Source organism: Panthera pardus, unplaced genomic scaffold, assembly GCF_024362965.1.
Source record: "Panthera pardus isolate Hobbes unplaced genomic scaffold, ASM2436296v1 HiC_scaffold_5, whole genome shotgun sequence".
Lineage (NCBI taxonomy): Eukaryota > Metazoa > Chordata > Mammalia > Carnivora > Felidae > Panthera > Panthera pardus.
In genome coordinates, this window is record NW_026526980.1 from 14708363 (window position 1) to 14731358 (window position 22996).

At 44.1% G+C, this 22996-nt stretch overlaps 1 protein-coding gene across 3 annotated transcripts in view; it reads left to right on the plus strand.

Annotated features, from left to right (window-relative positions):
* Positions 1–22996, plus strand: part of PRKCB (protein kinase C beta) — a 331204-nt gene that overhangs the window by 85556 nt on the left and 222652 nt on the right. The window lies entirely within an intron of this gene.

A 22996-nucleotide genomic window follows, 5' to 3' on the forward strand; every position in this document is an offset into this window, starting at 1 on the left:
AACTAAGAGACCCAAGTTTGTACCAAGTAAAAAGTCAGCCCTCTTCTGCTCAGGAATTACTTTTGAAATGACCAGAGCCTTCTTACAACCCCTAATCTTCCTACATTTACTCAGAGAAGTCAGGAAGTTAAGTGAGGCAGTTTAATTGTGCCCTGGTTTGTGTAGGGAACTGTTGGTGGTGAACTGAACCTCGAGTGGCATGGCTTGCATAGGTAAGGTGCCGAGGAGAGACCAGAGGAACTATGGTGTGAGTGCATCCTGGGATCGGAGAACCAGATAGTGGAGGAGAGAGGAGTCTGTTTGAGGACAACAGAGCAGCAGTGGATGAGTGCGTGCTAGAAACCTGGTGCTGTGTACATTATCCTGGCCTCCAGCCTTGGCTTGAGAAGTGGATCTGATCATCATCAAAGTGGGCAGAGAGCAGGACTAAGGATAATCCACACCATACATATTTTGGCAACTCCAGGGTCTGGATATGTATTTGCAGTGAGTAATAAGAGAGTTAAGACAATGCAGCTGCCATCAGCAGAGTTTTGAGGGGAAATATCATCTACATATTTGATTTTCAAACTTTCATTAATGTGTGAAGGCAACAGAAAGACAGTTTTGAGATATAAAAAGGCTCTGGAAATATACCACTGATGAAAGAGTTATTTGAAGATGTTGTCCATCTGATTGAGAGAAGATCCAATATTAGGAACTCAACAAGGAAGAAGTTATGGTATAGAGGAACTGGGGTGAATACATCAAGTACTTAAACATAATATTAAGTCCAAATAATTGCTATAAACCTTGTATTAAAATAGTTGGCAGATTGTTCATCACTTGTGACAAATGTAGCATTCTGGTGTCAGTTAGGGTAATAAGGGAGGCTGTGCACGTTTGGGGGCAGGAATATGTGGGAAATTTCTCTACCTCCCCCTCAGTTTTGCTTTGAATGTTAAACTGATTGAAAAAATAAAGTCTAGGGGTGCCTGGGTGGCTTGGTTGGTTAAGTGTCCGACATTGGCTCAGGTCATGATCTCGCAGTTTGTGGGTTTGACTGCCACATAGGGCTGTGTGCTAACAGCACAGAGCCCGCTTCAGATCCTCTGTCTCTTTCTCTCTGTGCTCCTCCCAAGCCTGCAGTCTTTGTTTCTCTCAAAAATAAATAAACATTAAAAAAAACTTTAAAAAATAAAAAAGTGTTAATAATAAAATATATAGCAGATGTCAAAAATATTTGTGAATGAAAGATGTGGCATAAGAATAACTTCATAGTCTATTTGAGTTTAAAATCCCAGTTTATGTTAATGAAGACTGCAAAGTAGATAGTATGGGAGTGATGATAAGGGAAACTTATGTAATTGATTGTCTTATATATGGAATATTTAATCAGAAAATATGCCATCAACTTTTTGATCAAGATGAAATAAAACTAGAAATTAGTAACTAAGGTTATAAAACTCAAGGGTTTAAAAATAAAACACTTTACTTAATAATCCTGGGACATATTCAACATAGTGCTGGATGGTTTAGCCAGTTGTAAGCATTGTAATAAGGCAAGAAAAGTTTTTTAAAAGGCATACAGGTAAAGAAAGGAAGAAATAAAACTGTCCTTATTTATAGATAACATGATTGTCTATGCAGAAAATCCCAGGGATTCTTAAAAAAACACCACACACACACACACACACACACACACACACAAAATCTAATTGTACTGCAGTTGGCAAGGTTGCAGGATACAGAATAAATATACAAAAATCAATTTTATTACTATCTACTAGCAATGAACATGAAAGACTTAACATAATAAAGATATCAGTTCTCCCCAGATCGATACACAGGTTTGATGTAATTCCTATCAAAGTCCCAACTAAGTTATTTTATAGATGTAAGCAAGATTATTCAGTCATTAAGTGAAAAGGCAAAGGAGCTGGAATAGATAAAACAGTTTTGAAAAAAAAGAATAAAGTGGGAAGAATCAGTCTTATTACATAGCAACAGTAATCAAGACTGGGTAGTGTCAGTGGAGAGATAGATACGTAGATCAATGGAACAGAATAGAGAACACAGAAACGGACTCACACAAGTACGTCTAATTGATTTTTGACAAAGGCACAAAAGCAGTTCAGTGGAGGAAATTGCATTTTCAACAAGGCGCAGTTGTATCCTATGGGCAAAAAAATGAACCTCGGCCTAAGTCTCATGCTTTATACAAAAACTCACTCAAAATAGATCATGGACTTAAAAGTAAAACGTAAAACTATAAAACTTTCAGAAGAAAACCCAGGAGAAAGTCTTTGGAATCTGGAGTCAGGCAAACAGTTCTTAGACTTGACGCCAAAAGCATGAACCATAAAAGGAAAAGTGGAAAAATTGGACCTCGTCAAAATTTTGTACTGTTGCTCTGTGAAAGACCCCTTAAGAGAAAGAAAGACAGACTACAGACTGCTGCCAAATATTTGCAAACCACATATCTGCAAAGGACGATTATCTAGACTGTATGAAGAACACTTAACACTCAACTAAACAAACAACCCAGTTTGAAAATGGGCAAAAGATATGAACAGACATTTCACAGGAAAGGAGATACAGATGAAAAACACATAAAAAGATGTTTAACGACACACACACAGAGACAGACACACACACATGCCCCACAATGAGATATCACTGCACACTTATCAGAATGGCTAAAATAAAAAATAATGCCAACAGCAAATGCTGGCGAGGATGCAGAGACACTGGCTCACTCTTAACCTGTTTTTGGTGGGAATGTAAAATGGGACAGCCAGCTTGGAAAATAGCTCTGTGGTTTCTTAAAAAACTGAAAATGCAGTTGTGATACGATCCAGGAATTATACTCTTGGGTATTTATCCCTGAGAAATGAAAACTTAGAAGCTCATGCTAAGACCTCTATGCAAATGTTTATGGCAGCTTCATTCATAATAGCCAAAAGCTGGAAACAACCCGCATGTTCTTCAACAGGTAAATAGCTAAACAAGCTGGTATTTCCACATCACATATATCAGTCAGGAATAAAAAGGAATGAACTATTGACATGAGCAACAACCTGGATGAATCACCAGAGAATTATGCCAAACGAAAAAAGCCAATCCCTAAAGGTTATATACTGTATGATTATAATTATGTAACATTCTTGAAATGTCAAAATTATAGAAATGGAGAACAGATTAGTGATTGCCAAGAGTGAGGAAAGGGTGGGGGTGGACAGAAGTGGGTGTGACTGTAAAAGGGCACCATGGGGGATCCTGTGAAATGTTCTGTATCTTGACTGTATCAATGTCACATATCTTGGTTGTGTTGTGATGTGGTAAGTTTTGCAAGATGTTACCTTTGGGAGAGACTGGGTAAAGGATACATGCGATCTCTCCGTTATTTTTTATAACTGCATCAAACTCTACAATTATCTCCAAATACAAAGTTTAATGAAAAAGAAACTGAAAAGTTTTATTTTAGGCTATATAGTATAGTTGATGATAAAGTATTATAAGTCACAGTGTATGAGATAGTGTCAAATCTGTATCCCAAATTTATAGTTTTAGAAATAAAAAGTATTAACCAACTAGGGGTGCCTGGCAGGCTTAGTTGGTAGAATATGCCACTCTTGATCTCAGGGTAGAGAGTTCAAGTCCCATGTTGGGTGTAGAGCCTACTTAAAATATATATAAAAAAAATTTAAAAAAACATTAAAAATATTTAAAAAAATATTAACCAACCAAAATTCCACTGCAGAGGTAACGGGAAGGAAAAAAACTCCCCAGGAGAAAACTAAGAACGTAGAATTCGAATATAGCATTAGAGGGGCACCTGAATGGCTCAGTCAGTTAAGTGTCCAACTCTTGATTTCGGCTCAGGTCATGGTCTCAGGGTTCATGAGTTTAAGCCCCACATTGGGCTCTGTGCTGACAGAGTGGAGCTTGCTTGGGATTCTCTCTCTTCTCTCTCTGCCCCTCCCCTGCTCATGCGCGCTCTCTCTCTCTCTCTCTCTCTCTCTCTCTCTCAAAATAAATAAATAAAAACTTAGGGGCACCTGGGTGGCTCAGTCAGTTAAGTGTCCAACTCTTGATTTCTGCTCAGGTCATTAGCTCGCAGTTCATGGGTTCAAGCCACGCATTGGGCTTTGTGCTGACAGCGCAGAGTCTGCTTGGGATTCTCTCTCTCCCTCTGTCTTCTGTTCCTCCCTCGCTTGTGCTCTCTCTCTCTCTCTCTCTCTTTCAAAATAAATAAATAAACTTAAAAAAATAAAAACTTAAAAAATAGATATGGGGTGCCTCGGTGGCTCCGTCGGTTAAGCGCCTGACTTCAGCTCAGGTCATGATCTTAGGGTCCGTGAGTTTGAGCCCCGCATCAGGCTCCGTGCTGACAGCTTAGAGCCTGGAGCCTGCTTCAGAGTCTCTGTCTCCCTCTCTCTCTGCCCCTCTACCACTTGTGCTCTGCCTCTGTCTCTCTCTTTCTCTCAAAAATAAATAAACATTAAAAAAATATAGTGTTAGAATATATAGTATTCTTTCTTTCTTTCTTTCTTTCTTTCTTTCTTTCTTTCTTTCTTTCTTTCTTTCTTTCTTTCTTTCTTAATGTTTATTTTTGAGAAGGACAGATAGAGTGTGAGTGGGGAAGGGGCAGAGAGAGAGAGGGAGACACAGACTCTGAAGCAGGCTCCAGGCTCCGAGCTGTCAGCACAGAGCCCGACGTGGGGCTTGAACTCACAAACAGCGAGATCATGACCTGAGCTGAAGTTGGACGCTTAACCGACTGAGCCACCCAGGCGCCTCAAGAATATATAATATTTTATACACTGATGTAGTATAGAATATATTTTAAAAAGCATTGTGTGGATAACTCTAAGAATTAGTCCTGGAAAATAGGACAAAGCAAAACAAACAAAAAGCCAATAAAATAGATGTTTTAACTCTTCGTGTGTGTGTGTGTGTGTGTGTGTGTGTATAAAATGAATATGTGAAAATGAATATATAATATGTATAATGGATATATATCCTTAATATGCAAATTAAGAATGAGAAAAGATATAAATACAGAGATAGGAAAAATTATAAGATAGCAAGACATAATCCCACAATGGTGTTCAGCACAGGTACGTGTGGATTTATATCATAGCTTTTCCACTCCCCTCTCCTGATCTTAGGCAAGTTATTTACTCTTCTCCACTGTAAAATGGGGATAATAATGCAGTGATTGTATTGATTCAGTGGAAAAAATACATTTTAAGAGCTCAGCTCATTGCTGGGCACTTTGTAGATCTCAGAAGGTAGTTGTTGTTAACTTCTGGTATTAAATCTGAAAGTCTGAGAAAACAGAAACCCCCAAATTGTTTTCATAAAAGAGAGCCTGTCTTGACTAGAGGTTGGAAAAGCTTTTCTTAAAGGGCCAGATAGTAACTATTTTAGGTTTGCGGGACATTCCGTAGCAATTACTCAACTCTGCCATTGTAGCATGAAAGCAGCCATAGATCATCTGTAAAGAAGTGGGCATGACTGTGTTCCAATAAAGTTTTATTTATGAAAGCAAGGGGCAGGCTTGCAAGCTATAATTTACTGGCCCCTGGTCTAGACTAAGTGCAGAGAAGGAAATGATGAAAATTTTCAAACCCATCAGCAAAACCTCCAGGACTAGTAACCCTTTTGGTTTTTGAAAAACTTCTCTAAACCATAGAAAAAGAAGAAAACAATCTGTTTTTCTCTCTGACCTAGCATTATAAAGATGCAGAATTCTGACAAAGACAGCACAAAAAAATAAAGGCATATTCTAATCTCACTTACAAACACAGAGAAAATTATCCTAAATAAAACTTTGGCAGATTGAATCTTTTGGATATGAAAAGAACAATGCACTGTGGTCAAGGAAAGTTCATTCTAGAAATACATTATGGTTTATTATTAGGAAGTCTATTAACAAATCCCATTGATCTGTCAAAGGAAAAAAAATGTGATCTTCTTCATAGATGCCAAAAAAGTATTTGCTAAAATTTCGATATTCATTCTTGGTGAAAACTCAGAGAAAGAACTAAGAATAAAAATATACTTTCTCAGCCTGATAAAGACGATCTATGGCCAACTCGTAGCCAAAAATATGCTTAATTTTGTGCTACTGGAGGCATTCCCATTAAAGTCAAGAATAAATGAAGGATGGTTGCTATCAGCACTGTTATTTGTTGTTGTTTTGCCAATGAAACAAGAGGAACGTATAAATAGTAATTACATATCAGAAAAAAGAATGCCACATTAACAGTATTCACAAATTACATTATTATTAATTTCAGAAGCTCTAAAGGGATCACTTGGAAAAACCTTTCCTGCTAAGACCATTAGGTAAGGGAGCTGGTTACAAAACACCACCCAGTAGCCAAAACCAGTAACTTTCTTAGCAGCCCTAACTAGTTGGATGATGTAGGGAAAAAAATGATCCCTTCAGTCTCCAGCCGTCATCCCCCTGACCACCTCCCTGCCCACTGGCTCTTTCTCCTCTGCTCTCTTGGCAGAAAGCCAGAGAAGGGTGGCTTCGCCCTCTACAACAGAAGGAAATGTAGGAACCTTGAATATTAATCACGGATTGGCAAAGCCACCTCGGCCGTGTGTCTATAGGAAACTGAGGATTAAAAAAGAAAAAGTCAGACTTGGCAGACCAGAGCGTATCATGCCATCAGAGCATACCAAAGTGAGGGACAGAGTGTGGGTGTATCGTGTCAGGGAAAATATTTGGCATTTGTGTAGAATTAGGTTCTCGCCAGTGCTGTGTTCCTTCAAAGATGTGTGACCCTCGAGTTTGGAGAGTTGGAGTTTGGATAGTGGTTTGAGGAAGGCCTTGGGACGTCCCGGGGAGCATATGGACAGCAGCTGGGTGCATGCTCCCTTTTTGTCCTCTTTTCTAATTTTGTGTTCTTCAGTCTCCTTGAGCCTCCATTGCATTGCTGGCATGATGAAATAATCCAATCTCGCTGTAGCATTAAATATGGATTTTTTTTTTTTAAAAGAACCTCCACAAATGCTCATTGAAAGTTAATTTCCTCTCTGCTGCATTCCTAGGATAGGCTCATTCCCTTGGCCCTTTAAAAATACCAAGAAGCCTGTGGGGCACCTGGGTGGCTCAGTCGGTGGGCATCCAACTTCAGCTCAGGTTATGATCTCATGGTTCGTGAGTTCAAGCCTCACGTCGGGCTCAGTGCTGTCAGTTCAGAGCCTGCTTCAGATCCTCTCTCCCCCTCTTTCTCTGCCCTTCCCCCAATCACACACGCTCTCTCAAAAATGAATCAACATTAAAAAATAAATAAATAAAAACACCAAGAAGCCTGGCCCTCAACTCCTTTTCAGAAATCAAACCTAGGGTTGGAGGCGTCCTAACTTCCGCTCCTCCTCTGGTCCACCTGCCGGCGGCTTCTGAGTTTTGCTGTGATTTCAGGAAAGGAGACAAAAGTTGTTCATGATTCTCATTTCTTGGGGGCAGAGACTGTCTCTTCCCACTTCTTGTTTCCCGTGGAGCATCCGGGGCAATTCTGGGAATAGCAGTGTAGCGATAAAGTCAGGCAGAGCAGGACAGCAGAAAAGGAGAAGCTGTGAGGAGGAAGGGTCAGGTACTCCAGTCCTTGCTGTACTGTCCCCACCAGGGTCATGTGGGGCTCCGTTAACTGCTCTGAAGCTTCAGGGCATTCTCAGCCAGAAGATGAGACACCTGATGATGCCCTACCTTTGGGCGTTGTTGTAAAGCCTCCACGTGTGCGCATGTGCTCTATTTGACTATGTTACGCACGCATATAAATCATACGGGCCTTGTGCCTTTAAAGATGTGAAGGTTTACTGAGATGCGTAAGATGTCTCAGAAACAGGATGCGTTTTTAGAGGAAAAGTTAGCGAATGGAGTGATTTCCATTTTTTCCACCTTGCCACACGGCACTTGCAAGAAATAGCACCGGGCAGCTTGGAGTGCATTTCTCCGTCCTCCTCACGAATGTCATCACACTTTCTGTGGGTTTACTGTGTGTCAGGCACTGCTCTAGGACACTTTGCTAATGGATTAATTCACTTTTCCTTTCTCGACATGGAAGGAAAGAGATCACTTGGGGAAGGCACCGGGCCCCCAGATTTTTACCCCAGGTCACTGCTGTCCCTTTTCTGGAGAGGTAACAGCTTGGTTCCATATGGATCTATAAACTGATGATAGGTTTGGTCTGGTCCCAACTCTCATCTTTATAAATATGCTCTTAGAAATAATCTTATCTTAGGAGAGAAATTCCAGGTCAACAGTGAGACCGACGAGCTCTAATCTTGCGTGGGGTCTCAGAAGGGTACCTATAATTTCCCTTTTTCAAATAATCTATGAGACGGACTTTCAGTATGTCCAGAAGATGGGTTACCCACGTAGTGTTGACATATTGTGAGAAATTTCTAACTGCATCCAGAAGAATTGCCTGACTCTATTGCCTCAAAGTCTATATAATTAGAATTTCATGATGTCATCCTTGTGCTTTAATATAGCTTAAAATTACCCTTCTGTAGGTTGTTTCTTTCTGAAACATTTTAAATTTAGAAAATTAACTTGTTAAACTTTTTTTTTTTAAGTTAAATCTTTAGATTTTTTTATTCACCCTGCTGTGGGGGAGTTGGAATGACAAATGCTTGAGTCATCAAAGTCAAATGTTATGGCCCTTTGGCCCTCCTGGGGAAGTCAGGGTCCCCCATGGTCTCAAATGGTTCTCTGCTTTGCCCACATTTCCTCTTGGCAGAGCTTAGGGGTACAGGTGGTCCCTGGAGTGCATGCCTTACTCAAGCCAGATCCCCTTCCTGCTGACAGGACATCTGTCATTCCATGACTGGAGGGAGGACCGTAGAGGGTGACAGTGTCAGGGTCAGAGACAGGTCTTGATGGGCCAGATTCTGGGAGTTGAGTAATTTCCCTCTACCACCTGCTCCCAAATCCTCATGGGGATCTAGTTCATGGTGTAGCTCTAGGTCAGTCTTCCAAGAGCCAGTGTGCCAAATTAATGTGAATTGGCTAGTTTCATATCAGCATTTTAAGGAATGTCTATTTTGTCTCCATCTGTACTTCCTGTCATTGCCGGCTGAGAAGAAATGGGCAGAAGAGAATGAGGGGCAGAGAGAGAAGGGGACTGGGGGGTGGGGAGAAGGAGGTACTGATGAGCAGAAAGAGAAGGCACTGAAGGGCAGAGAGGAGGATGGAGGGACGGGGGGGAACAAAGAGCATGGCAGATTGAGGGGCAGAGAGTGGGGTTCTGCATGGGGCAGCAGCCTCCTCATTTCAGAGACCAAAGCTCCAAGCTCTCTGACGTTCCCAGCACCCAAGGGGATACTCAGACAATTCTGGAAGTGAGAACATGAAAGACTGGGTCTTTATTTCACTCAATTCCTGCTATGTGTGGTGAGTGTGGGTGAGCCCGGGGGACGGGGTATCCTGTCATCAGGAGGTAATTTGCTATCGATGGGGGATGATACGGAAATGATATATGTGATCCTCCCCTGCCACCTTTGGGACTTATTATTAATTTCCTTCTCCCATTTGTCACAGCTGTGAAAATCCGTCAGGTCTGATGAATGATAGATGGCAGGGTTCCTATAACCCTTGCCAAAGGATGGTAGGCTGTGTGTGCACGTAATAGGTGTCCAATAATTCTCAGTTGAATGATTGAGTCTCTGTGGAGCTTCTTTGGGGGAGATGCTAAGTGACCTCTTGGCTTCCTGGACATCATAGACCAGGAGCTGTAGAATCTTTGTGTCAAGAGGTCCTCCTGGTCTGTGCGTCAGGAAAGGATGGAAGAAGCAGTGATGTGCTGATAAATGCCTAATAATTCGCTTTCTGGTAAAGAAACAAAAACACAACCCTGGTGTGTGATGCTTGCTGAGTGCTGATTTCCATGGGTGTAAATATCCCACCGTGGTCAATTTCATGTGACATGTCTGAGTACAGAGTTGAGAAGGGATTCATACAGGTGGCTCATGAGCTGGCTCAAGCATAGGAGGGAGTATAAATGGGGCAACGATGAGTAGCAGTAACCCTTGCAGTAACTCCGGCATCCAGGATTCCTTTCCCCCTGTTACAGGTGGGGCAGCTGGGGCTCAGAGAAGTTAAATAATGTATCTGTTACTGTGATCAGCAGCAGAGTGGATTCTAGGAGCCACATCCTCTCCGCTCACTTCACTGGGCTGTCAAAGGTCAAAGGATGAGTTTCATAAGGCACCTTTTAATACCAGAGAATAACAGATCTGACTCATTCTGCCAGGACAGTATTGGAGAGAGGCTTCATTCAGGGACAGCTTTGCTAAGAGGCCACCTAAAGAATGAGTAGAGGGGCGCCTGGGTGGCTCAGTCGGTTAAGCGTCCGACTTCAGCTCAGGTCACGATCTCGCGGTCCGTGGGTTCGAGCCCCACGTCGGGCTCTGGGCTGATGGCTCGGAGCCTGGAGCCTGCTTCCGATTCTATGTCTCCCTCTCTGTCTGCCCCTCCCCCATTCATGCTCTGTCTCTCTCTGTCTCAAAAATAAACGTTAAAAAAAAATTAAAAAAAAAAAAAAGAATGAGTAGAGTAGGTTACCAGGTGGACACAGTTGCGAAGGAGTATGTTACATCTTCTGTCTAGCCCTCAGTTTCCTCATCTGTAAAATGGGACCCTGAAAGTCTACTTCAAAGGATTGCCGAAAGGATTAAGTGAGGTAAGCATATAAAGTGCTCAGCACCCCGCCTGACACATTATTATGTTGGGGTTTTTACTGACAATACACTTTTTTTCCTGAGGAGTGGTAATAGAGACAGTTCTAGTGATAGTGACAGTGACAGACTGTTCTAGTGACAGTGATTCAGGTGTAAACATGTGGTGTGGGCCCAGAATTTGCAGACCACAGAGGACCATTTGAGTGTTTGCACTTGTAGGAGCCTTAAAGGTGGATGCTGGGGGAAAGAGAATGAGATTCATATGCAAAGGAGAAAGGAACCTCCTTAGAAAAGGAAAAGAAAGGTTACCTTGGCTCATTCCCAGAGACTGGTCCGAGAGTGAGCCCAGCCATCACCTACTGATGAGCACTACTTGGTCCCATTAACTGGGACAGAGTAGCTAATATTCTTCTGGCTAGAACTCCAAAGGAGGCGGATTGACTAACTGGTCGACCTCAGCTGCTTCTCCTGGGCCGGGAGCCTTCCAGGGGGTCCAGCTTCCTCTGTCCCTTCCTCTCTGTCTTTACGTGCTTTCATTCCTTCTCTCCTCTCTATTTTTTTTCCCAACAAATAATTTTGAGCACCTAGTATATACCGATTCAAGCAATATTTATCGGGTGCCTACTATGTGCCACACATGGTTGTAGGTGCTGGAGTTACAGTAGACAGTTTCTCTTAGAGAGCTTCCAATTTAGTGGCAGAGGGGCGGTCTGGTGGGCTCAAAGCCAGGCAGGTTCAAGTTGGTTTAAGTAGTGGTATCTCCATCCTTGCCCCCAGTCCTAACTCCATTCCCTAGGACTATACCATTCTTATGCCCATTTCACAGATGAGAAACTAAGTCAACTGCCTGAGGTCTCATGGTTAGGCCCCAGGTCTCCATGAGATCTAGGAGTGCTAGACCTGACTCTGCATTGTGTCTCAAGGGAGCCTCTCCTCCCTTCCTCTCCTGGGCTGAGGGACCAGCCTCCTTCACTCTCCCCAGCATTGCCACCACCCATGATACCCCAAGGAGCCCGGCTGCAGGGCGGATGTGGCCCACCCAGCTGCCCACTTCCTTGCTGCGTCTGTCTACAGTGGCATGGGCTCTTCTGATTTGAAGGGTTTTTTTTTTCCTGTTGCTCCCTCTAGGGGAAACAGATGTGGGTGGGAGAACAGTGAGGCACACGTACACTCACCTAAGCCCAGAAGTAACCCAGGTTCCAGACTCTTTGTGCCCCGAATGATAATAGTGGTTCCCTCCCTAGATGTCTGGTCTGCTGGACCCTTCCCCACTAAATTGTGCTCCTGCTTTTCCCACCAGTGGATAAACCCCTGTCTGGTCCTGACCCATTACTGGGTGGGACTTCCTCCTTGAGAGTTGACTTCCCTTTTCCCACTGGTGGATAAACCCCTGTCTGGTCCTGACCCATTACTGGGTGGGACTTCCTTCTTGGGAGTTGACTTCCCTTTTCCCACTGGTGGATAAACCCCTGTCTGGTCCTGACCCATTACAGGGCAGGATTTCCTCCTTGAGGGTTGACTAGCTAGCATGAGGCCAGCTAAGAGTCAAGCCGTGTAGTTGAGAGCAGGGAGTTTTGGAGTCAGATAGACCTACGTTCAAATCCCAGTGCTGCCATTGCCAAGCTGTGTGGCCTCCTGTAAGTTGATTAACTTCTCTGAGTTCCTTTGTAAAGTAGGCCCGGGAGTACCTATGTCAGAGGGCCGTAGAGATAGGGCACCTGAAAGTCTTAGGCCAGTGCCCAGCACAGAGTAAACAGTAAGTGTTGGCTCTTTCCACTAGTGGGTAGAACAGAAGGGGCCTTCTCGTATCTGCGGCCCCTCGAGCCCCCATCTCTAAGGCGTGGCTCTGCTTTTGACAGTGGTAGCTGCCTGCTGTTTCACTTTTAGCGAAAGGCACCACCTTGCTCGATACTTTGCCTCTCATTCCTGGATCTGTTTCCTCCCTATTCTCCACAGGGAACAGTCACAGGCAAACCTCCCTTCTCCCTGTTCCCCATTTCTGTCTGTGGGCAAGAGGAATGTCTGAGCACCCCCGGTTTGCCTTTGGTGAGGATAGGAGGAGTGGCGGTCATCCAAGGAGCATTTTGGTCCCTGGGTAGCTGGGTCCCTGTTCTTGCCTTGTCCCCAGCTCCTGCTCCCAGACCCACTGGGCTACTTGTAATCACCCCCCATATCCCAGAAGAGCCATCAAGAAGGGTTTGAAGGATAACAATCCTCTGAAGCTCTGCTGTGTAGTAATGCTTCCCCTATTTGACGCTATTCTGCAGGGGGTTGCTGAGTGTCTGTTTTGTGCCAGGAACACCAGAGGAGGGAAGGGAATAGTGAGGTAACAGTGCTCATTCCCTCACATGGAAGGTGCTTTACTGTATAGCCAATCCTTGAACAACAGGACTTTGAACTGCTGTGCGGGTCCATGTATATGTGGATTATTTTTCAAGAAATGCAGTCCAGCATTGTAAATGTATGTTTTCTTCCTGATGATTTTCTTCTTTTTTAAAAAAATATTTATTTATTTATCTTGAGAGAGATAGGAGGGGAGAGGCAGAGAGAGAGAGGGAGAGAGAGAATCCTAAGCAGGTTCCATGCTGTCAATGCCAAGCCCAACATGAACAGTGAGATCATGACCTGAGCCGAAACCAAGAGTCGGATGCTTCACCAACTGCACTGCCCAGGCGCCCCTCCTTATGATTTTCTTCATAACATTTTCTTTTCTCTAGCTTACTTTATTCCAAGAATACAGTACAGAATACATATACAAAATGTGTGTTGATCGACTGTTTATGTTACGGTAAGGCTTCTGGTCAATAGTAGGTCAGTAGTAGTTATGTTGTGGGGAGTCAGAAGTTATATGCAGATTTTTTGACTGTGTCAGGGTCAACGTCCTCGAACCCCCACGTTGTTCAAGGGTCAACTCTACATTCTTTCATTCGCTCATCATGCATTCAACCCACATGGTTGCCAACACTGGGCATCAATGTTTTGCCAATCTAATGGGTGGAAAACTATCTTGTATTAAATCCTGTTTCCCAGATATTCATGAAACCAGGCATATCTTCATATGCTCCTTGCCCATTTGTATTTCTTTCTCTGGAAATTTCCTCTTTGTATTACTTTGTTGCCTTTTCCTAGTGGGATTCTTATTGATTGATAGTAGCTGTCTTTATATATTGTGGATACGAATCCCTTATCTGTGATATATGTTGAAAATAGGTCCCCCTGGTCTGTCCTGTGTCATTCCTTCCTGCTTATGACTTCTTTTGACATGCAAACCTTTCATGCTTGTACAGTCGAATGTGTTGTACTCCACGAAGCTTCTAGCTGCTTCTCCTCTGCCATAGAACTTACTACACTGATTGGTAGTGAGCTGCTCCCCTGCCCAGCCATCAGACTGAAAAACTTGAGGGCAGGAACTGCATTTTATTTTTCTATGTCTCTTTGGGGACTGGTGCAAGTCTGGGCAGAGTTTTGTGCCTGAATGAGTTTTTTCTTTTTTCCTTCCTTCCTTCCTTCCTTCCTTCCTTCCATCACTTCTTCTCCTTCCTTTTTTTTTTTTTTTTTTTTTTTTTTTTTTTTTTTGCTGAAAACAGGTTTCATGCCTGAATGAGGGAGTGAATGAAAATCTGTGTGCTGCGTTCACTGCAGAGATGGGGGTGAGTCAGGGAGTGAATCACAAGCTCTTCTCTGGCTCAGCTGACATTTCAAAAGCCCGGAGCAGAGAAGCATCCCCCCCACCCCTTATTCCAGGGGATGTTCTCCCTTCCTGAGCAGACACAGTGGGGTTGTGTGTGTGTGTGTGTGCGCACACACACACGTAGAGGGTTTATCATTTGGAACTCTGAGTGGTATCATGTTCTGTGAATGTGTGAACAAGGCTTTAAAAATCTCTGAGAGGCTCCGTGGATGTGTGTGGGTGTTGGGGGCTGAGGAGAGAGGGAGAGAGGGATTGGGAGGGGTGTTAAGAATATTTGCAATGTATTGCTTTTGCCGCTGAGAGGATGGGGCAGCTGGAGGGGAGTAAGCAGCTCTGGGGACATCCTTGTGAGCAGACCCCCTGAAGTCTCTAGATCTGTGGCCATGTGACACTCTTGCTTGCCCATGCGGGCGGCCCATGTCCCTGTTGCTGAAGGCACTTCCGTTTAGTTCCCTGGAGGCTTGGCTTCTCCATTGCCATTTTTCTGGAGCGGTGGAGAGTGCCAGTTAGGTAGTTAGACCCAAATAATGTGAAATGTGCGAAAAAGTAGTAAATATTTACCGTACCTTTTGTGGAGCAGGTTATTGCCATGGAAATGCTCCGCTTACAGATCTGGGTAATGGAGGGAAGCTGGCCCAGGCGCTCTGGGAGCCCTGGGATGCGAGACCACCTGCATTGGCAGGTGTAGGAGCGAGCGCGGTAGGTTTAGAGTCTCAGTGCACCTGGCTGAGGCCGCAGACCTTGGTCCCCAGTCAGCTGTATGGAGAGGGCACGTGTGTATCGCTTACTACGTGCAGGATACTGTGAGTCTAATTGCAGGGACTTCGTCTTCACGCCTGCCCTCTGAGATGCCGTTGTCCTCCTGGTTTACTGAGGCACGGAGTTTGAAAACTACGTCGAAGGTACCCGGTCAACGAATGGCAGAGCTCCGTGACTGTGGTTCTCTACAGCCACAAAGCCATCTCTCTCGCCGTGATTTACTCCAGAGAAAGCTAGCTAGCCGTCCATGGAGGTTTTCTTTTTCATCATTGAATTTGCTGCTGACATTTCGAAACCATAGACAGTTTCCAGCCTTGCTTGAAAATGTGGATGATCTGGCTACCAGTGGTGGGGCTGCCTTTCCCTGGGGCCTGCTCCCCACTGGCCACCCTGTTTAGCAGGGACATCAGTGCTCCAGCCGGCACTGGGCAAAGCCCCGCAGCATCTGGGAGAAAGCACTGGGCATCACACTCAGGGGCTGTTTTAATTAATTGCGAATTGTCTGCTGAGAGCTCATCCTGTTAGAAATTATGCTTAATTTTAGCTGTTGTTTTCATTTGCTGGTTAGAGCTTTTGAGATTATTTGATTTTCTTCCTGTGGTCTCAAGAGCTTGTGGGTGGTTGAGTGAAGATCTTCATGGCAGGAAAGGAAGTCTGCAACAAGGGGGCGCGGTGTGTTAGTGCATTCATTCATTTGTACATTCATTCATTCAGCGTATTCATTGAGCATTGCGTGCTGGACTTACAACAATGAATGATATTTGGTCTTTCTTTCAAGGAGCTGATGATCTAACTGGGAGACAGAATAGGCATTACAAAACAGTGTAGCAATGCCACAATTTGGGTACAGCCAGGCAATTCTGAGACTGTATAAGAGGACATCTGTTCAAATCTTGGGGATAAGTCAGGGAGACCTTCTGAGAAGAGGTGTTATCTGTTGAGACTCAAAGATGGGTGGATTACAGTTAGCCAGGCAAAGAATAATCAGGGGAAGAATGTTTCAGGCCAAGGAAATAGCATGTACAAAGGATGGGAGGGGAGAGCGTGATGCATGTGGGCAATGCCTGAGAGTTCAGTATGGCTGGAGAGGGGTGTGTGTGTGTGTGTGTGTGTGTGTGTGTGTGTGTGTTACTGCAAGTCTTGGAATTGGAGAGGTCAGTAGGAATTGAGTCAATCTTTAGGTATATCACACAGTCGCTCATATCTCCTGAACCAAATTCTGCTGGACACAGGGCTGTTGGGTTGGTGGGTAGATAGCACCACAGGGTACTCGAGAACTGAATCTGGGGACAACATCAAGGGGATGTGGAGATCCTTTTACGGCCAAGGCTGACTTTATTATGTTTGGCTTAGTAGATCACCTCCCTCCTGGTGTGAATTGAGGACGTTTAGGAAGACTTCCCTACTTGTCTCCCCATTGCTTGAAATTCTGCTTCTTAGAATTATTTCTTTGGCCCTAAACTTGCCCTGAAGCCAGAAGGCAGTGAAATATTCCTGAGTGCTAGCTGGATTTTCAGGTTGCAAAGGAAGACTTGTCTGGGATACCTTAGATGGAGTGAGGGTTAGCTGCAAGATGTGATGGAGGGTAAAATGATCTCATCAACCACATGGTTATTCCAAGACCATGTACTCTGTTGGCCCTCACAGCTAAGGCTGTGGGTATCTATCCACGGACACTCTAGCTCACCAAAGCTATCTGCTTGTGTTCCTTATCTCTTCACCCAAGAGAGGCCCTGGTTGGTTTAATTTGGCACTGTCTGGTATGGAAAATTTATGCCAAGGCACCTCATCCATCCGTCCAGCCACTCAGCCATCCACCCCTCCATCCATTCATCCATCATCCAGCCACCCAACCATCCAACCGTCCATCCATTCAGCCATGCATCATCCATCCATCCACTCATCCAGTTCCATACCACATGTTAATTGAGCACCTACTTATGTACTAAACACTATGCTAGATTCCAGGAGTATAGCAGTGAAGAGGACAGATACAGTCACTGCTCTCAGAGTCTACAGTTAGAGGGCAGTCAGACACTAAATGTGATGAATGCTATAAAAAGGACTAAGGAAATACATAAATCTAAGGCTTACTAAGTGGGGTATGGGTGGGCGGGCAGAAGGAAGCATCAGGCAAATCCTCCTAGGCTAATTTTTGTGACCACGGAAACTCTCTTAGTTTCATATGACAGGAGCCTCAGGGACTCTTGCAGAAAGAGCCTTCCACAGGGAATTCCTTAGAAGAGGCTGTGGGCTCTGTCTTTTCTTTAGGGTGGGTGGAGGTATTCTCTGGACAGTTCCAGCCCCAGAAGTTAAGGCTGCCTGTAACATCACATAAGCAAATGGGAAGATAAGGTCCTTGGCTCTGCAGTACCAGGTAAAGGGAAGTACTGGTCTCACCTGTCTGCTCATGGCTTTTAGCAGGAGCCAGTGAAACATTTACATCTCGCACTGTGGGCAAGACTTGGAAGTGTCACCTTATCTCGCCCTTTGTCACTCTGCCCTGAATTGTCTGTGATGATGAGAGCCTTCTGATGGAGGAGAACATGGTAGATGTGGGATGACCAAGGCCAAGAAGCAGGGGTCAGGCCAGAGATGGGTTTGTTTCCTGCTGAAGGGCTAGCATGCAGTGGGTCAGATGGCCTCTGTACCACAGGGCTGAACAGAATTTTCGTTTGGATTTGAGCTTTGTTGCTACACTGACTTCTTGTGCCATGGAATCCTCCTTCATCAAATGGGAGTATCTCATACTCACTCATTCATAAGCTGATGTCTGCGTTTAGTTTTTTTGTATTTTTTACAAAGTTTATTTATTTTGAGAGGGAGAGAAAGAATCCCAAGCAGGCCCTGTGCAGAGCCTGATGCGGGGCTCGATTTCACAAACCATGAGATCATGATGTGAGCCTGAATCAAGAGTTGAATGCTTAACTGACTGAGCCACCCAGATACCCCTCTTTTTTGTATTTTTTAATCACCAAAGATCTTTGTCTTTTTTGTCACCAAAGAAACACTTATTGGGGCGCCTGGGTGGCTCAGTCGGTTAAGCGGCCGACTTCGGCTAAGATCATGATCTCATGGTCCGTGAGTTCGAGCCCCGCATCGGGCTCTGTGCTGACAGCTCAGAGCCTGGAGCCTGTTTCAGATTCTGCATCTCCCTCTCTCTGACCCTCCCCCGTTCATGCTTTGTCTCTCTCTGTCTCAAAAATAAATAAACATTAAAAAAAAAAAATTATTAAAAAAAAACACTTATTAAAAAGAATGTAACAATGTATAACTATATATAGGTAATCTAGATAGAAAGTCTCTACCTTATAGAAACTACAGACTTAGCATTTAGGTGTATTATCCTGTGAAATCTTTTATGGGTAAATATAAGCAGATATTACTAATTAACAAAAATGAAATTATATTCTATATACATATTTACAGATTACTTTTTTTGGCCTGTTATATCAGATTTTTTCCTGTATCAGTACCTTATTTACATCTACCATTTATTTATTTATTTATTTATTTATTTATTTATTTATTTGAAAGAGAGAGAAAGAGCGTGACTGAACCACCCAGGCACCCCGGGATCTACCATATTTTTTAACGACCATATTGTACTCCATAATATGGTGGACACCACATTACTTATATTAATTTGTATTTGTTATTTGACCAATACCCTATTGATGGGCCTTTGGATTGTTTCCAGTTTTTTGTTTGTTTGTTTGTTTGTTTTGTTTTTACGATGAGCAGTGCAGGTATAAACGTTCTTGGGCACTTCAGTGAGGATTTCTGTAGAATATTCTTAGAAGTCGGGTTTTCAGGCAGAGGATGTGAGCATTTTCATTTGTAGTAGACGGTGCTAAATCGCTCTCCAAAAGGTTATGCCAATTTATGCACCCTCCAACAGTGCATGAAAGTGCCTCTTAGAAATGTCTTTTAAAAGATAAAATACCTATTGTTAAGCCATGAAGCACATTTCAAATAATTGCTGAAATTCTTCCAGCTGAGGGGTAAGAAAGTAGAGTCCCAGAGAGGACGGAAAGGTCTTGGGAAATGTGGGAATTCAGTGTATCAAAAGGTGACATTTTGGATCAGTGGGAAAAAGAATGGCTTATTTAAGAAGCGGTACAGGCATAATTGAGTGGCCGTGTGGAAGGACGCCAAGTTTGATTCTTAACTCACATCTTACACAAAAGTAAATTATAGGTGGGGTAAATTACAGACGAAGTAAAGATTTCAAAGTAAAAATAAGAAAGGAAAAGGTTAGACATTTTTTTCACTTTGTAAAAACAATTTAGCCTTTGAAAAGGGGAGTGTATTTATGAATTGCTGATTTAATTAAGAAATGCTAGGGGCGCCTGGGTGGCTCAGTCGGTTAAGCGTCTGACTTTGGCTCAGGTCATGATCTCGCAGTCCAGGAGTTCAAGCCCCGCGTCGGGCTCTGTGCTGACAGCTCAGAGCCTGGAGCCCGTTTCGGATTCTGTGTCTCCTTCTCTCTCTGCCCCTCCCCTGTTCATGCTCTGTCTCTCTCTGTCTCAAAAATAAATAAACGTTAAAAAAAAAAAAAAAAGAAATGCTATAAAAATTAGGGGCGCTGGGGTGGCTCAGTCGGTTAAGCGTCCGACTTCGGCTCAGGTCATGTTCTCATGGTCTGTGAGTTCGAGCCCCACGTCGGGCTGTGTGCTGACAGCTCAGAGCCTGGAGCCTGCTTCCGATTCTGTGTCTCCCTCTCTCTCTGACCCTCCCCCGTTCATGCTCTGTCTGTCTCAAAAATAAACATTAAAAAAAAAAATAAAAAAATAAAAGAAATGCCATAAAAACTAGACCTAGTAGACGCCATACAGTGGTACCCAACACGGATGAAGTAGAAGTTAATAAAGAAAAAAGTTTTAGGATGTACACATGTCTGGGAGACTGTGGTTAAGGACAGCGATCCTGTAAGTTGTATTGTAAAATGACATTGAATGAGAAAATAGTACACGTGTGGCCCCTAAACCTGGTGAGCTCTGGGAGAGCAAAGAAAAGGGAAGGAAATGTTGTTTTCTGTTTCTTTATTTTATTTTTTTATTGTTTTGAGAAAGTTCGGTACCCGCCCAAAGCCTCAGGTGTCCCAGGAGAGAGACGATGAAAACACAACATCAAAGCAAATGCTTCAGCTACAAGTTCTAGTAGACAGCAGCCGCTCTGTGCTTACTCCCTCCGTGCCTCTTCCCACTTGCGGCATCTCGAAGTCTGAGTCTCTCTTGGGCTGCTCCCGGAGGTTTGTGGTAAAGTCCCTTTTCCTGCCCTTCACCTCTGTAGTTGTACCGCCGCTCGGATCAACCCCCAAAGACGCCCCTTTGTACTTTTCCCTTTTATTGAGCCATCACCAGGGTACTGTGGTCAACGAAATTAAGTGGACGGCCCCACTGCCCTGAAGTTCAAGGTTCCCATTATTCTGCACCTGCGGGGATCACTGATCTTAAATTTAGTAGTGAAGGTTCTGGAGTCAGGCGGACCTGGCTTCAACTGCTATCTCTCCCGCTTTCTAGCTGAATAACCTCACACAATTTCAAATTCTCCATTTCCTCATCTACAAAATGGTGATAAAATGGTGCTACCTCCCAGCATTGCTCTGAGGATTGCTGTTATCATTATTATTATGGTTTCGCCCCGCACTTGGCATTTAGAAAATGCTCCATGTCAGCTGTTTTGGCTACTGTTCTTTCTCCTCCCTCCTCTTCCTCCCCTCTTCTCCCTCCTCCTCCTCCTCCTCTTCCTTTTTTTTTTTTTTTGCTATTTTAAGTGCCTTCTTACCAATGCCTGTAGAGATAGATTGATCTGGTGTCAGGGTTTAGGAGTGCTCCGGTTCACTCATTGCCATAGAGGTAAGCAAAGTGGGGGTTCAGGGCCACTGGACCCAGACTGCCTTCATTCAAATCCTGTTTTTGCCACTTCCTATGGTGTGCACCTCAGGCAAGTTACTTTCTTTGTAAAAGGAGGATAATAATGGAACCTATGTCACACGGTTGTTTTGCAGATTAAATGTATTAGTATTTGTAATATCTGTAAGGAATGTGTGGCTTATTGTAAGTGCTACACAGACATTTGTTACAATAAATACAAAATAAATAGTCTCACTTAGATATGTTGCTTACCCTCTGTGGATCAGGTCCAGGGTAAAGGAAACAGTAGGCTGAGAACCCTCGTGTGCTGTGTGCCTATGAGAAGCATTCTGCGGATCCATCAGTGTTTGCCTTGGCTTCTTTCTATTTTCCTTTGAGAATCAACTGGCCAATTTTGAGGGAAGAGCCACAACTGTTGAGAAGCTGACACTGTGGGGGCAATTTCTGAGTCTCTCTTCCTCTCTACATTTGATCTTTGTTTTTTAAAGTTTATTTTTGTTTATTTTTGAGAGAGAGAGAGAGAGAGAGAGCGCACAAGTGGGAGAGGGGCAGAAAGAGAGGGAGACAGAATCCCAAGCAGGCTCCGCACTGTCAGCGCAGAGCCCTATGTGGGGCTTGAACTCATGAACCATGAGATCATGACCTGAGCTGAAACCAAGAGTCAGTCAGACACTTAACTGACTGAGCCACCCAGGCGCCCCTGCATCTGATCTTTCTAAAGCTTTCACTTATGCAACTTCCAGGATAGGACCAAAGACACAGGATGAATGTACTGTTGCTGTTTTTGGGTTTTTGTTTTTGCTGTTTTGTTTTTAACAGTGGGCATAACTGATGTTTTACAAAGGGATGGGTGAAAAGGCAGCACCTGGCAAAAAAGCCTTTTTGCTAAATCGATGACTTTTGCACACCAATGGACACAAGCTTGCTTGCTGGTTGAATAGAATAGTAGTGATTCTCGTTTATCCAGCCGGAGTGTCCTGGGTTTGCTGCTGTCCTCGATTGTCTGCATTCTCTGATGCCACTTCTTCACTGGGTCCCGTTTTCTCTAACTTTGTATATAGGAATCACTCCTGCAGCGGTCACCAAGAGTAAAAACACGGGCGTACCTCAGAGAGGTTAGGGGTTCAGTTCCAGACCCCTGCAGGAAAGCAAATATTGCAATAAAGAGAGTCAAATGAAGTTTTGGGTTTCGCGGTGTATATAAAAGTTATGTTCACGCGATACTATAGTCTGCTAAGTGTACAACAACATGTCCGTAAAAACGATGACGTCCCTCAATAGAAGCTTTTGTTGCTAAAAGATGCCGCCCATCATCTGAGCTTTCAGTGAGTTGTAAGCACCGATCGCAAGGTTGCCATCACATAGGAATGAAAAACTTTGAAATACTGTGAGAATGGCCAACATGTGACCCAGAGACACAGAGTGAGCAAGTGCTGTTGGAAAAGTGGTGCTGATGGACTTGCTCGATGCCAGGTTGCCAAAACCTTCAATTCGTGAAAACACACGAAAAAACCCGTGGCCCACAATAGAGTGAAGAACAATAAAGTGAGGTGTGCCTGTAGTTATCAGGGCTGTGTGAGCACTGTCTCCCAGGGGCCAGGCTAAGTACTGATTTGGATTTGTTTTCGCAGCAGTTCTAGGCGACTCCCCCCATTTCACAGATAGGACACTGAGGTGCAGAGGGTCGTGCTGAGGCAGACGCCGTTGGGGCGCATGGCCTTGCATTTCCCTGCGTTCTGCCCTGACTCCGGCCTGGCAGCACCTGCATGTTTTTGCCTGAGGGCTCGCTCTGGCCCTCGGCGCATTCTGTCCACAGGTGTGCCGGGCTGAGGTGTGGGGGCTGGGGGATTTAATGCCCCCCCTCCCAGTCCAGGAGCAGCCCTCAGCCAGTGAGAGATGGGAGTTGGCTTGGGAACGCATCCTCCGTAGGCTTCCTTCTCCTCTCTGTCTTACTTCGCAACCGTCTACCAGTGTTCCTGAACTC